This window comes from Lissotriton helveticus, chromosome 6 (genome assembly GCF_964261635.1).
Source record: "Lissotriton helveticus chromosome 6, aLisHel1.1, whole genome shotgun sequence".
In the NCBI taxonomy this organism is placed as follows: domain Eukaryota; kingdom Metazoa; phylum Chordata; class Amphibia; order Caudata; family Salamandridae; genus Lissotriton; species Lissotriton helveticus.
This window is the reverse complement of record NC_136067.1, coordinates 73,638,599-73,654,754: the sequence shown is the minus strand read 5'-3', so window position 1 is coordinate 73,654,754 and position 16,156 is coordinate 73,638,599.

The window sequence follows — 16,156 nt, the reverse complement described above, 5'->3', positions numbered from 1 at the left end:
TGCTTAAAGACTTTGATAGAATAGGATTTCCTTGACAAATGCTGGATTTTCTGTTACTCTACAAACGATTACATACATCAACAAAGTGACCTGCTGATAGCTTAGAGATTTGAGTGTAGTCAGATGGGACTATCTGTAAAGAACCCACTTACAGTGTCGAAGTGATCACTCCATCACTGTACTGGCTCTATTTCTAAACATTCTGACATTTCTGAAATGCTACTAAAAGATAGCTCTGTAATCTGTGTTGAATGGTCACATGCTGCAGTGGCTTCGCCATAATGTCCTGGTGATGACCCCATCAGAAAGGGGACCAAAACGTCAATTCCTGATCTTCCGATAGATTATAGTAATATATGTTATGACATATATACATGTATATAACTGTTTATAGAACACAAATATGATGATGCTCTACTGTATATCCTTTGAATATGTTACACACCCTACCCTCATACACTGGTGACTATGCCGTTGTTTTACCTTTCTTTTGTGTATACATATACTACTTGTCACCTTTCCATTTAAGCTTTGTCTGTTTTTGTAGGAAAGCTATGATTAATAAAATCATGCTTTTCTATCTCTATAGGTGACACAAGTCTCCAGTAGCGGTCGGCAGTAGGTGTTTCTGTAGGGCGGTGACGTGGGCAGGGGGAGGGGCAGGGTGGGGGGAAATAATGTATGGATTATGGAGTTTTACAGGTAAGTAAACATTTAAATAAATAAAATGAATTTCGTTGCGCACACTGCATCACATTTGTTGATGGTGATGGTGAAGCTAGGACAGATGGAGATCACTAAACGAGGGTTGTTTCCATTCACATGGGGGGGGTCGTGTGATGAACTGAAGAGGTCAGACAACAGTGACCAACGGCATGGGAGGCCCTTGTTGCCACTGACAGATGGAGAGTACATGCTGGCAGACTGCAAACCAAAGCATTGAGGCTTTGTCAGCAAGAGAGCCCCAGCATGAGGCAACTGGCAAGGTATACCTCCATCTCGGGTGGCCCACTGGAGACGGTTTTCATTCGATGTATGGCGCGTTGCATACTTTTTTTTTTTTTTTTTTAAACATATTTTTATTGCAGAGTTAGAAACCACAGGATACAAACAATCAACCCGTGCCCCCGCGACACCCCACTGTCCAATAATAAATCCAAACTGTACACAGCCATTCAGCCCGCATCCCGGAGGCCGGGCGGCATGTTGATCCAAGCAATAGGAGAAAATCACAGTGCAAGTCCCACAGGGACCATGGTCGAAAAGCCATCGTACGTATCTGCTTTTTACCCCCCCCCCCACAACAAAATCTCCGGCAGCCATCCCAAAACTAATGCAGTAACTTCCCGCGCTTCGGGGCTCCCCCTAAGCGCCCCCGCCCCAACTCGCCTGGCCGCTCCCCCAGCCCTCCCCCACTGCCACAGCACGCAACCTCCCTAATAGAGCCTAGGCACCCAGGCTAGCCACCCCCTAATGGCTTCCGTCCCACCCCAAATCCCATAAACCAGTCCCCCCCAAGGCCCCCCCCCCCTGGCAACTGCTAGGAGTACCCCTCGCCCTGTCGAGTTGGATGGATCCACCACAGCGCGGAAATTAGCTCTTCTGTGTGCGCCCCGTGGTGTCCACCGGCTCAGTTCTCTCCATCCCCGTCATCCACCATAGAGTCACGCAAGGCCTGCACCACCTGCTCCCATGCACGCGCCGCATCCAGAACCCTCTCATTCCCCAACTTAACAGCCTGTTTCATCCGGAGCACACTCTCGCAAGCAGACCACCGCAGCAATTCATTCCTCCACCTACGCAGCGAGGGCCCCCCCCTGGACTTCCAGTGCCACGATATCTCCCTCTGCGCCAGTATCAGACCCAGGTCAATAAATTTGCTCGTCACCTTGGTGCGTTTGGTGTGCGGGAACCAGAGCAACAGGCACGCCGCCATATCAAAGTCCACCTCCCTGGCAGACACTTCATTCAGGAGTTCCCCTACCTCTGCCCAGTAGGTCCCCAATTGCGGGCACCCCCAAAACAAATGATCCATGTCCGCACCCAAAGACGAACACCGTGGGCATCGGGCATCCGGCACCCGGAAGTACCGCTGTAATTTCTCCGGGGTTAAATAGGCCCTATGAAGCACATAGAAATGCACTTGTTGAAAGCGCGCATTTCTCGTGCCCTTCCACGTACGCCGCAGGATGTGTCCCCACGCCGTATCCGGTATGGGGCGGCCCACACTCTCCTCCCATTTAGACTTGAGCCCCAGGAGCGGCTCCAGACCCTCATGCAGCATCCTATTATGGAGGCACGTCACAGCCTTAACCGTACCAGCTGCCATCACCACATATTGGCACGCCATAGTCGTCGTTGGTTCTACGAGCCCCCCTTTCCAGTGCTTCTGTACGGCAGCCACCACTGCCGCGTGTAGGAGGAACCCCCCGTCAGGCAGCCCAAACTGGTCCCGGAGCACCTCAAACGGTGCCAACGCCCCATCTATGTACAGGTCGCCCACCACCTGCAATCCCATCTCTTCCCAAGCCAGCAACGGGGACCAATCACCCCCGTGCGGCAAGGCCGTCAGCATGCCGATCGGAATCTCCGGTGCATAAGGCCGCGAAGCCCTCGCTCTCCGAAGGCTCCTCTGCCAACACAAACGGAGCGTCCTTTCCTCCACGGTGAGGGCCCGCAACTCAAGCCTCTGCTGCATGATAATATAGGACAACACATGGCGTTGCATCCCCCGATCCCGGTCCTCCTCCGGACCCCTGAACACCCTAGCCACGTTCTGTGTTAGAACCTGCAGCTGTGCCGCTAGGTAATACAGCTCAAAGTCAGGCACAGCCATACCCCCTTCCATCTTCGGGCGGAGGAGCGTGGTCAGGGCCACTCTACGGCGGCCATGCCCCCACAGGAAGCCAATAATCATCGACCTCAGGTCTCTGAAAACCCCTTGGGGAATCCATATGGGCAGCGTCCGGAAATAATAGAGAAAGCGGGGGAGTGCCACCATCTTCAGAAGGGCAATCCTGCCTAGAACCGTCAGCGGGAGGGTCGACCAGAAAGACAAGCTGCCCCGCAGTGCCCGGACACAACGACCAATGTTGCCCTCCAATAGGTCTGAGGTAGCGTGGTAAATGCGAACACCCAGATAGGTGAAACAAGATGGTTCCCACACCACGTCCAAGTCTCCGTCAGGAGCAGGTGAACCCGCTCGCAGCGGGAACACACAAGTCTTCGCCCAATTGACCTTAAGGCCCGACAGCCGGCCGAACTCCGACAGCAGCTCCATAGCACCGGCCAACGCCCGGGAGGTGTCAGCCAGGTACAGGAGCAAGTCATCCGCATAAAGCGATATATAATGCCACTGCTCGCCCCTGGCTATCCCCAAGTACACGACACCCGACCTCGCATGGACCGCTAAAGGTTTCATTGCCAGAGCAAACAACAGGGGAGACAGAGAGCACCCCTGCCGCATGCCCCTGCCCACCGGGTACGCCGCAGACACCAGGCCGCCCAAACGTACTCTCGCCGTCGCCGATGCATACAAGACCCTTGTCCACCTGCGGAACCCCTCGCCCATACCAAACCTCTCCAAAACTCCGTCCAGGAACGGCCATTCCAAACTATCAAAGGCCTTCTCGATGTCTACAGATAGGACCGCAGGGGCACCCTCCCCGTCCAAGATGGCGTCCATTATCCCCACCAGACGGCGAACATTCAGCGCCGTGCTCCTCGTGGGTATGAACCCGGCCTGGTCCCTATGTACCAGGCCCGTCATATACGGGGCCAGCCTGGTGGCCAGTATCCGGCTCAGAATCTTATAATCCACCGTCAGCATGGACAGCGGGCGGTAAGACCGCACGTCCGCTGCGTCCCGGCCTGGCTTCAGGAGCGGCACAATCAAGGCCTCCCGCATGGATCCGGGCAGCGCCCCAGCCTCGAATGCTTCAGCATACACCGTCAGCAATCTGGGTGTCAAAATATCCGCATACAGCTGATAAAATTCAATCGGTAATCCGTCCACCCCGGGCGTTTTGTTGCGGGCCATATGCTTTATGGCCGCCCGTATTTCCGTGAGCGTTACCGGGCCGCCCAGTTCCTTCGAGTCCTCCTCAGCAAGGACCGGAAGCTGCCTCTCCCCCAAGTATTCCACAATGTCCTGGACCCCCACCTCCAGCTGACTCTGGTACAGTTCCTCATAGTACCCCCTAAAGCACTCCAATATCGCTGCCTGGTTGTACACCATCTCCCCCTGCGCAGTGCGAATGCCGAGGATCGGGGAGCCCCTAAGTTCCGGGTTGGCCAGTCTGGCCAAGAGGGTACCCACCTTGTCCCTTTCCGCATGCGCCCTGACGATATACTGCTTATAGTCATAGCATCGCAAACGTTCCGTCTCAGTGGCAACCACCTCCTTCGCTTCTAATAGCTGGGCTTGTAAGTCCGGTCTAGCCGGCCTGCGGCGCTCCAGGTCCCTCAACCTATCTTCCGCTGTCACGAGGTCATTCAACACAGCCGTGCGAGCATTCGAGAACCTGCCCAGACACACTCCCCTCGCCACCACTTTCATTGCATCCCATTCAATGGACCTACTCGTGGCCGTGCCCGCATTCATTCCGAAATAGCTATCAATGCCTTGCCGAACCACGTCTTGGAAGACAGGATCCTCAAGTGTCTCCGGCCGAAGCCGCCACGTTGGTATAACTGAGCGCTCCCTCTGCCACTGAATGTGCACCAATAGGGGATTATGATCTGAGATAGTCCTAGCTAAGTACTCCGCATGGGAGACCAACGGAGCTAGGGATCCACCACAGAGCACCGAGTCAATCCTGACATGCAGGTCATGAAGCGCAGAGTAAAAGGAGTAATCCCTGGTCTCCCTGTGCCGCTCCCTCCAGACATCCAGCAGCCCCCACCTATCCTGCCAGTCCTTCCTGTGCGCGGTCAGCCTGCGCACCGGGGAGTCCACCAGAGGGGGATGGGACCTATCCAGAGCCACATCAGTAATCGAGTTAAAGTCCCCCCCTAGCACTATCGGGCCCGCCAGGAAGGAGGCTAACGCCCCTGAGAGGCTATCAAGATATCGAGCTTGATCAGTGTTTGGCGCATACACACAGCAGAAAACCACATCCCGGCCATATAACCTCCCCTCCACCGCCACAAACCGGCCATCCGGATCCACTACTTGATTCAGCAATTGAAAGGGTATCCCCGCCCTCACCCAGATCAGCACCCCCCTGGCATACGCTGAGTAGGTGGTGCCAAACACCTGGCCCCGCCATCTTTTCTGCAAGGCAGTACATTCCTTCTTAGTGAGATGAGTCTCCTGAAGCATAGCAACCTGAACCCCCCTGCGTACAAGATATGCATGGACCTTATGACGCTTCACCATAGTTCGCAGCCCCCGGACATTCCACGTTAGGCATTTCAGATTAGGTAATGTCCCCATTCCAACTTCGTACAGTCCAAATCAAATAACGAATGTTCACAACCCCCCCAGTGCAGTTGCCCCCCCCCAAACACACCCAAAACAGAAAAACTTCCCAAACCCCGCTCCCCAGGACAGAGCACACGAACCCAATGTCCGCCCCCATCCAAACCTTGAAACAACTTCTCACACTCATAACCCTGTGGTCTCCACCACAGGCGGCCTTAAGGGCCCAAGGGGGGTGAGTCACCGCCGACCTCAGCGAGCGGAGCCCACGCCCCGCGCCTCCATCCCTCTTGAAGCACAGATCCCTCCCTCCCGGCGTCCCGGCCCCCTATCAACAGGATACCACCCCACCATGAAGTCCCGATCTAGCTCAATCCAACCCAATGTCAGCCGCAAAAGATACCATCCGAGGTCTGTGGGGTCACCTCCGGCCCCTTCGAACTGTCCGCTTCCGAAAGTTCCTCTCCCGACCTGCCGCCTTCTCCTCCCGAGTCAGTGTCCGCACGTTCACTGTTCTGTTGCGACCCTGTAATGGCCGCCGTCGCTGCGAGTGCATCCCTCTTTTCCGCCGCCATTTGGGCCTCCCGCCTCTCCCGTTGGCGCCTGTTGCGGGATCGGATGCGTTGCGATTGTCTCACCCGGGGCTGCTTGGGCTCATCTCGCCTGCTTTTATGCGATCTGTCCGTACCCGCCCTGTACAACTCCAGCCATTGCCAAACCTCGTCCGGAGTCTGAAAAAAGTGCGTAGATCCATCCAACATGATCCGCAACTTAGCTGGGTAGAGCAAGGAGTACTGAATGCTTTCCTCCCTGAGCGCCTTTTTCACTGCCAGGAACGACGCCCGGTTTTTCTGGACCATTTGGGTGTAGTCCGGGAAGATCGTAACCCTACTATTCTCCACGTCATAGGGGCCCGACATCCTGGCCCGCTGAATGAGAAGATCCCGGTCTTTGTAGTGGAGGAGTCTCACCACCATCGGGCGGGGGGGGCGACCAAGCCCCGGTGAGCGAGCAGGTACCCGGTGGGCCCTCTCTAGCGTAAAGAAAGGAGTGAGCCCCTCCGGCGCCACCACAGTGCGGAACCAGTTCTCCATATAGGCCACTGCATCCTCCCCCTCAATCCGTTCCGGAAGGCCGACGACCCGCACGTTGTTCCGCCTATTGCGGCCTTCTGCATCCTCCGCCCTCCGTTCCAACGCGTCCAACCGGGCCAACATATCAGCGATCTTATGTTCCGCGGCCACCACCGACGGTTTCAGGTCCAGCAATAGTTGATCATGGTCCTTAACTTTGTCCGCTAGCTTCGCGTGATCTGCGCGCAGCAGCCCCAGGCCCACGGCCACTTGGGCGATGTCTTGGTGCAACACGTCCTTAGTCGAGGCGATCGCATCAAGTATGGCATCTAGTCGCTGGTTCAGCCGTTGGTCTCGATCGAGCTCCGAGGAGGGACTCTCGCCCAGCTGGGTGGAAGTTGCCGAGTCCCCCTCAGTGCATCCCGCGGCCATCGACCCACTCGTCGCCGCCATTCCAGGGTGCTGCGTCACAAGTCCAGGAGCTCGGTTACCGTCAGCGCCCGTGGGCAGTACCGGTCGCCGGCAGTGCAATGTCTCCACCGACACTCACAGGCACAAGAGCCACTGCCTGCGACGCCCACTCCACTCGGCCGCCCCCACGGGAGCCTGAGGGGAAGAGGAGAAGTCCCAAGACGGTATCCAGCTAGGGTCCCCAAGCTCCGGACGAGCCAAGGCAGCGCACCGCGGCCTCAGATCACAGTCCCGCCGACCCTAGCACCCCAGTCAGCGGCTTGCAGGATCTCTCGCCAGGATCCCTCGCCAGTCGGCGACAACTCGGCTCAGGGCTGAAGTTCGGGGCCTTCCGACCTCCCCGCCGCCATTGTCTTCGCACCCTCGGCAACACCTCAGCCGCTGCTTCAGCACGGTCTCCTCGGGGGCGGCAGTCCCCCAGCAGTTCACCAAGTGCACCCAGCTGTCCCCTCACACTTCAGAGGGCAGGAGAGTCGTCTCCGGGCCGCCCAGGGTTCCGAAAACAGGAGAATTAGCGGGATCCTGCGCGGAGCTACGAGCTCACGCCGCCATCCCGATCGGCGTCCAAGCCACGCCCCCGCGCGTTGCATACTTGCACGTTGCCTTCATTTTTTTCTTTGAATATATTTTATTAGTTTTCCAGTATTTATTTTCAGTGCACACTTAGGCATTGAGCAAGAGGAAATGATATACATAATCTGCATAACACCATAAGGACTATACAACACAATGGTAATACATGGTGAGTTTTTTAACACACATCACATTGCTTTGGCAGAACTGATGGAATATATGAAAAGAAATGGAAGCTTTTTGTTTTTGCGAATGTGATGCCGCATGGCGTTTTACGCATTGTAGTCTGAGGTAAGGGGATGAAATGTGATGTGAGGCGGCATGTTCTCGCGGTCGCGCGGCTTCCCCTGATCCCGTCTGTTAGTTAGCATGTGGTGTATCCCCCATCGTGAGGTCGCAACGTGAATGATCCGGATTAGACAGTCATCTGTAACTAATGCAATATTCACAACTTTATAACAAACGTGTCGAAGGGAAACTGCCTTGACACCCGAACTTAACTGAGAGGGAAAGAATAAGGAGAAGAAGATAGCTTAAAGAGGAAGGATGAGGGTGAAGGGCCAGTGTAGTGGGAAGAGTGTCAATGTGTGTCTGCAGAGGTAAACCTCCAATTCCGGGGTAAAGGCGTGGGGCGATCGAGGTCATGTGTGGGGTAGGTCCCTCCCAGGGGGGGGGTGGGGGAGGAGAGCGCTTCGACAGTGCCTGATAGGCACCAGGGCGTCGGTGCCAGGGCGGGGGGGATCTAAGCAGTTGTCATGTCACTACTCTGCAACAGCGCCTCGTCATCCAGGTGCGGGTTGTGTCTTTTGCCTAACTGAGCCGGTGGGGTGTCAGTGGGGGCATGATGTTTTCTGTCCTAGTCGTTGCCCAGGGCCGGCCCAGAGAGGGGTGCCACCTAAGTGATTCCCTGGTCCAAGCTCGCCTGCTGGAAGGATTTCAGGGTTTCATCCCAAAGTTGTGCAATGGGGAATTTGCTCAGCTCTGCCGTCTCCTCCCTGTGCAGTATGACACCTTCCGCTCTTGCCCAGTTGTCAAAGGAAGCGTACCAGTGTTTGGCGTGTGGGGGTTTGCCCTTTTTCCAACGTTTGGTGAGCAAGCGCTTGGCTGTGACGAGTCCCAGGTCCCAGAACCTAGCCGGCACCCTGTTGAGTTTGGTCCTCTTGTATAGTCCCAGAATACAAGCCTCCCATGTGTGTGGCAGGTCTTCGCCGGTACTCTGCTTCAGCAGGGTAGTCACTGTGTTCCAATATGTTGATATGGTGGGACAGGCCCAGAGCATGTGTAGGAGGTCCGCATCAACCAGGGAGCATCTGGGGCACGCAGTGGTGGTGGCCGAGAAGTATTTATTGATCTTGTCTGGCGACAGGTATGCGCGGTGTAGTATGTAAAATTGTATGATTTTAAAGAGGTAGTTGCCTGGGATATTGACTGGGCTGGCCAGTACCACTGCCCATTCTTTGTCCGTCCATGCCCTCCCTCTATCTACCGCCCACTTGTCTCGTAGTTGTTGGGTAGGGTGTTGTCTGTGTATCAGGAGGGCCTGCGTTAGCCAGTGGACTACGTGGGTGCCATTGCCCATGACATGGAGGTATTGTATAAAGTGATGCGTCTGCAGCTCTTCAGTCATGTCCCCCCAGGGGCGCGCAAGTGTGTGTGTTATTGACGCATGAAGGAGAAACTGCCCGACTGGCAGGCCTGTGTCCCTGGCCAGCACCTCAAAGGGAAGTAGGGCGCCATCCGCATACAAACCGCCCAGTGTCTCCACCCCAGCCTGCACCCACCTGTCCAACATTGCCTCTGTCACCACTCTACCGTCTCTGGGGCTGCCCAATAGCGGGAGCGCTGGGGCATAGGGCTTCACCTCGCGTGTTAATTTCAAGCTGCGCAGGAAGCACCTGCAAGCTACAGCCACATGTAGCTGCGTCGGGCAGAGAGCTCTGGTCAGGGGGTGAAACCGCGTGCATATCTGCGTATGGGTCCAGATTGTAACGTCCGTGGCGGTATCGTCTAGGTTCCTGCCGCTCAGCCATCCTGTCACCCACTGCATCTGATCTGCCAGGTAATTCAGTTCCAGGTTGGGAACCGCAAGGCCCCCAGCCTCCGTGGGTACATAGAGCTTTTTCAATGCTACACGGGGTCTTCCGGTGTTCCAGATGAGGTTCCGAAGCGATGTCTCTAGTTCCCGAAATATCCGAGTTGGAACATATACTGGGATATTGGCATAATAGTATTATAGTCTTGGCAAGACTATCATCTTTGTCAGCGCAACGCGGCTGGGCACGTTTAGGGGGAGGGTCTTCCAGAACGTGATCTGAGCTTGCAGGGAGGAGATAGCTCTGACCAGGTTTCCCTCCAGCATATCAGGCGGGGCTCTGTGAATGTGTATTCCGAGGTACCTAAACGTTGTAGGGTACCAAGCGAGTCTCCCGCCATTGATGCGGATGTCACACTCCCGTGTTTCTGGGCTGAAGGAGCACGCTCCAGATTTGGCCCAGTTGACTTTGAGTCCCGACATGGCCTCAAAGGTCCGAAAAGTATCAGATAGGGACTGCGGTATGCGGGTCAGGTATCTAATGTACAGGAGTAAATCATCCCCGTAGAGCGAGACCGTGTGTAGGCCATCCGCCAGCGGGATCCCCCACTCCTCTACTTGCGCTCTCAACAATGCCGCAAGAGGTTCCATGGCCATTGAGAAGAGCAACGGGGACAGGGGGCAACCCTGCCTAGTCCCTCTCCGCACCCGGATTGCGTCAGACAACAGCCTGCCCGTGCGCACACGTACAGTCGGCTTTTGATAAAGTAGTCTCACCATGTCGATGTAGTCGTCCCCAAGGTCATATTTCTCCAGCGTCGCCCTGATGTAGGGCCACTCGACGGAGTCAAAGGCCTTCTCGAGGTCCAAGACGAGGCATCCCGATCGGGGCCATTGGTGTATGGCATAGGTTTGCACTCTGAACAGTCTACGGATGTTGTGGGAGGTACTGCGTGTGGGTACAAAACCATTCTGGTCATGGTGCACGAGGGTTGAGACTAGGGGGGCCAGACGCTGAGCTAAGGTAGAAGCAAGTATTTTGTAATCAGTATTCAACAGGGCCAGCGGCCGGTAAGAGCCCATGCGCGTGCTATCCCTGCCGGGTTTTAGGAGGGCGATGAGTGTTTCCTCGGTTAGCGTGGGGGGGAAGAGTGGAGTCCTCAGCGGCAGCTGCATACATTTTTAGCAGCTCGGGAATCAGAATATCTGAGCAAGCTTTGTAGTATTTGGCAGGTAACCCGTCTGGACCTGGGGACTTACCATTCGACAGGGCAAAGATGGCGGTGCGCAGCTCTTCGGGCGCAAGTGGCGCCCCCAGGTCATCTTGCTGCGCAGCGGTCAGTCTCGGTAGCTGTATGCCCGCGAGATAGTCCGCGATGTCCGTGGCGGGGACCCGGAGTTGGGAGCGATATAAAGCCTGGTAGTGACCTGTGAAGGCCACGTGTATTTTAGCTTGTGTATACACCACCTCGCCCCTGTCAGTGCATATCGCAGATACAGGCACTGAGCGATCTTCCTGCTTGATGAGCCAGGCCAACAATTTTCCGGGCTTATCACTGAGGTGGTGCGTGTGCGCCGAGTGGGCTGCGTAATTGATATGGCATAGCCGTTCCAGTAATCGCACATGTCCTGCGCATGCTGTGAGCAGTGGTCCATCTGCGCCTCCTATCGCCTCCTGTTCCTGTTGGAGTAGGTCGGTCTCTATGTGCACCAGGTCCCTCTCTAGCTGTTTCTGTATATGCCCCTGCGTGCCCAGGCAGTGTCCCCTGATTACGACCTTGAAGGCGTCCCACTCAATCTGGGGGGAGGACGCCGTGCCGGTATTTTCTTCGAAGTATTGCGCCGTTTGTGCGAAAAGGGAGTCGCGGAAAGGGGCGTCTAGGAGTAGAGCCGGCTGCAGTCTCCAGGTGGGGACGGCCGGGCGGGTGCAGGCGTTCCCATGCCATGTTCAGCATGTGCGGGTTGTGATCGGAGTGGGTGCGACCCATGTAGTATGTGTCTATGACAAGGGGAAGAAGGTCCGTGGATATCATGTACCTGTCTAACCGCATGTGCAAGGTGTGTGCTCCCAAGTAGTAGGAGTATACCCTGAAGGTGGGGTTGCGAGTGCGCCAGATATCGTGCAATCCCCATTGCGCTGCCCAGTTAGTGAGAGCTTTTATGGCTCCATGCGCCGGCGTGCCGGCTTGGGGTGGGGAGGAGCGGTCTAGTGCGGCATCAAGTATGCAATTATAATCGCCTCCCAATATCCAGGGGACGCCATGCCAGGGCGCCAGCTATGTGGACAGCTGCGCAAAGAAATCTCCCTGGTCCGTGTTAGGGGAATATAAGGAAGCTAGAACCACCAGTTGCCCATCCAGTTTTCCCTGAATTATCACAAACCTGCCCTCAGGGTCTATGTGTGAGTCTAGTACCGTAAAGGGGGTCCCGGGTCTTACCCACAGCAGCGCTCCGCGGGCATAGGAGGAGTATTCCGTGGCATGGAGTTGCCCGCGCCCTCTACAGCGCAGCGTTTGCACTTCAGCCTTATTTAAATGTGTCTCCTGTAGGAGTACGATTTGGACCTGATGGCGCTTGAGGTAGGAGTAAATTTGATACCTGCGCAATGGCGTGTGCATACCTCTGACATTCCAGGCGCATATATGTATCGCAGTCATTTTACCACATTAGGTGATCCCCACATATGCCTTCCACCCCTCCCCCGCCACAGGAGCCCGCCCCCAGAGCCTCCGTGCACCTCTACTGCCCATCCACAAAGACATCTTCATTGACACTAGAATTGATTTCTCAATAAAGCAAAGGGGTCGGGGTTAGAGGACATAACAGACCATAAAGGGCTAAACCAGTAAAAAATACCAAAAGGTCAGTTGCTGAACATGCCGCCGTCCAAACTCTCAAGTGAGATAAGTAAACTTTGGGGGCGTGGCCACGGCGGCAACCGCGATGGCCGCTCTGCCGTGAAGCTTCTCCGGGCGGGCGCCCAATTCGGACAACTGAGGAATGTAGTCCGCATCCCTGCCATCCCTTACTGCACCGTCCGGCCGCCTGATGGTCCTGGGCAGCCTTGGAGGCGTTCCTGAGCCGCGGGGGCAGCTAATTGCAGTGGCCGCGACGGAGGGGATCTGAAACCGCCGGAGCCTGGTGCCATCTTCTCCGCAACACCGGAGAGCCGGGTGAGTGCGCCTCGGCGGACTGCGGCCGCGCCGCCACTCCTTTGATCCCCTGCCTCTGGCGGTTTCGCGCGCTGCTTCCCCCTGGCCGCTCGGCCCGTCTTGCCCCTGGTTCCGGGCTCACGGGTGTGGCTGCTATTTTTGGCCTGCTCCGGGGGTAGAGCCGGGGGCTGGATTTGGGCTCCGGGCCGGGTTGGGGGGGGGGTGCGGCGGGCGCGTTCGGGGTCCGGGGGGGAGGGGGGTGCGGACTTGCTGGTCGGACCGGGGGCGCTCCCTGATGACACGCGGCAGCCCCGCCGTGCGCCTGAACACCGCGCCACCCTCCGTCGCCGCCGCAAAGCTGCTGCTGCTGACGCCTCGGATGGGAGGCCTGCTACTGCTCCTCGCGGCGCCATTTTGAGCTCCTCGGCCACCTGCTTTCTTGCTGCCTTGACTGCGGCTTGGACCTTCGCCTGCTGTCCTGTCCACGCGGCCGGTCACTGGGGGCCGGCCTGCTTCTGCCATTGATCCCCGCTCACCTCCACTGTCGCAGAGACTGCGACCACGCCACACATCCCCCACGATGGGGAAGAAGGATCCAGCCCAAAGGACTCTCAGTTTCGACAAAGCTCTCCCTGCTGCGGATCCCCCTCCGGGTGCTTCTGCTGGAGGCCTGGTGACACAGCCTGCTGGTGATGCGGCGTCCATGATGGCCACTATGATGGGGGAGATGCGGGCTGGCTTCAAAGCTCTGGATACTAGGTTCGACAGCTTGGAGCAGAAGCTGTCCGCCATCAATTCAACCGTACAAGCCCACGATAGGCGTCTGGACTTAGCGGAGTCTAGAATATCCGACCTTGACGACGACTCCTCCAAAACCCGAAAGAGGCTCGAGAGGGTGGAGAAAATTCTAAAGGAAGTTGCCATTAAAAACGAGGATTTAGAAGCGCGAGGCAGACGCAATAACCTCAGAATCCTGGGCGTGGCGGAGTCAACTGCCACTGGCCGATTTGACACCTTTGTGGAAAATCTCCTCATCGAATTGTTTGGTAAAGACACATTTACGGCTGGTTTTGTTGTGGAGAGGGCACATAGATCGTTGGGGCCTAGGCCGCGCTCGGGACAGTTGCCCCGGCCCATCATCGCAAGGATTATGAACTTTAGAGACCGTGATGCCGCGCTTCGGGCGGCGCGAGAAATGGGCGAGGTGCGATGGCAGGGGAGCAAGCTGTCCTTCTTCCCCGACTACACAGTCATGGTGCAGGAGGCCCGGAGAAAATACACCAGCGTCAAGGCGGCTCTCCGCAACCTGGGCCTAACTTACAATATGCTTTACCCAGCTCGACTGCAAGTGGACATCAATGGCCGGTATCGCATTTATGACTCTCCAGCAGAGGTTCAGGACTTCTGTCACACTTATAAGTCTGGGCCTGGATCGGATCCCGGCTCTGGGCCCACTTCTCCCCCGCAGTCGGATACGCAGGTCAGCGCTGACCTGTTCACTGACGCTGGACAGGGCTGACTGCTCACTCCGCTTTAGTCTTGGTTCCTTTCTTTATAGCGGGAGTGGCTAAAGTTCCTACATACCCATCCGTTTATGACATTCTCAATGTTCCGTTGGATTGCCCACCCGGGGGTTAGCGTTGCCTCCCCCCCTAGCGCGGGCTGATATGTTTAGTTGCATCTTCTGGGGGTTTCTAGCATGTGTAGAGATCCTTTTTTTGCAAATTTTTCCCATATTGCACTTGCTGTTTTGCCTTTCAGATTTGCGAATGGGGGGGTTCTGCCTCTCATGGGGAGTTGGGAGGCTGGGTGGTGGGGGGGGGGTGGGGTTGTTTGTATTTTTTGTGTTGTTTTCTTCTCCTTTATATTGATCGCGAGACACCTGCCATTGGTCTGTTCAATGGGCGATTATTGCCCACGATTTTCAAATTGTCTCTATGGCCCGAGTAGGATTGCAGACTGGCCCTTCTATTCTAAAGCTGATGACCTGGAATGTCCGGGGCTTGAACTCCACCCGGAAACGGAAACAGGTTTTACAGTATGCAGCAAGGCATAATGTTGATATTCTAATACTGCAGGAAACGCACATGGTTCAGTCAGACACACCCTCCTTTGCACGGAGTTGGGGCGCGAACAGAGTGTTCTCTAGCTTCAGTAGATATGCTCGAGGGGTGGCGGTCTTGATTCACAAACGCTTACCCTTTGTCCTGACTAGTAGCGAGGTGGACGGGGAGGGACGCTATGTGATTCTACACGGGCTGCTGTTTGGGTATAAGGTTTCCATTGTAGGTGTTTATGGCCCTAATGTCGACTCCCCGGCCTGCCTTGCGAACCTACACATGTCTCTAGTGCGCGCAGATATTGACCTTCTGGCGTTGGGGGGCGACTTTAACTTGTTGATGAACCCCGGCAGGGACAGCACATCCCCCTCCCCTGACCGCAAACCACTATCCCGCGCGGCGATGGCGGATTTATGTTCCCACTTTGCACTGCAGGACATTGAGGCTACCCGGCACTCTACCTCTCCGTCCTTCACACACCACTCTGGCTACCACAACACGAGCACCAGGATTGACTACTGGCTGTTGTCCCCTGGTGTGGCGGGTTGGGTTACTGATTTGCGCACGCTACCACGTACCATATCTGACCACTCTCCGGTGGTTCTGGCGCTTGCGATCCCAAGGTTGGGTGGGTATGAGAGGCAGTGGAGATTCCCTGGGCGCGCACTGGCTGACCCGGTTTTCAGGGAGGAGATCCGCTCGGCGATTGAGGACTATTTTGACCTCAACACTGGCTCCGTGACTGCGTGGGCCACACTATGGGAGGGGTTCAAGGCGACAATCAGGGGGGTCTGCATAACCAAACATGTAGGGGCGCTGCGTGAGATACGGTCCACCCTGTCCCGCCTTGAGACTGACTTATCAGCCATTGAATCTCGGATCCTGACTGACCCCTCCCCTGCCAACGAAGCCAAACGCATCGAGCTCCTGTTAGAGTTCAGAGACACGGCGGACAGGGAACTAAAATACTTAGGCAAGTACCATTCGGCCCGCCAATATGGCGAGGGGGACAGACCGGGACGGTTATTGGCGCAATTGCTGCGCCCCCCCGGCAGGCGGCGTACATCACACGAATTGTGGCTGCAGATGGCACACCTCGCTTCACCACCCCTGACATTTGCAACACTTTCTTGTCTTACTACAAGCATCTCTACAAATCTGACCTAACCGGAGACAAGCGCGACCCGGGTCCCTACATCAACGAAATAGCCATGGTATTCTTGGAACAGTACATGCAAGACTTTTTGGCGCACCCTATCACTCCCGACCTGATCGCAGAGGCGATAGACTCACTGAAGGGTTCATCGGCGCCGGGCCTGGATGGTTTCACAGCCGATTTTTACCAAGCGTACAAGGAGGAGTTGGTTCCTATC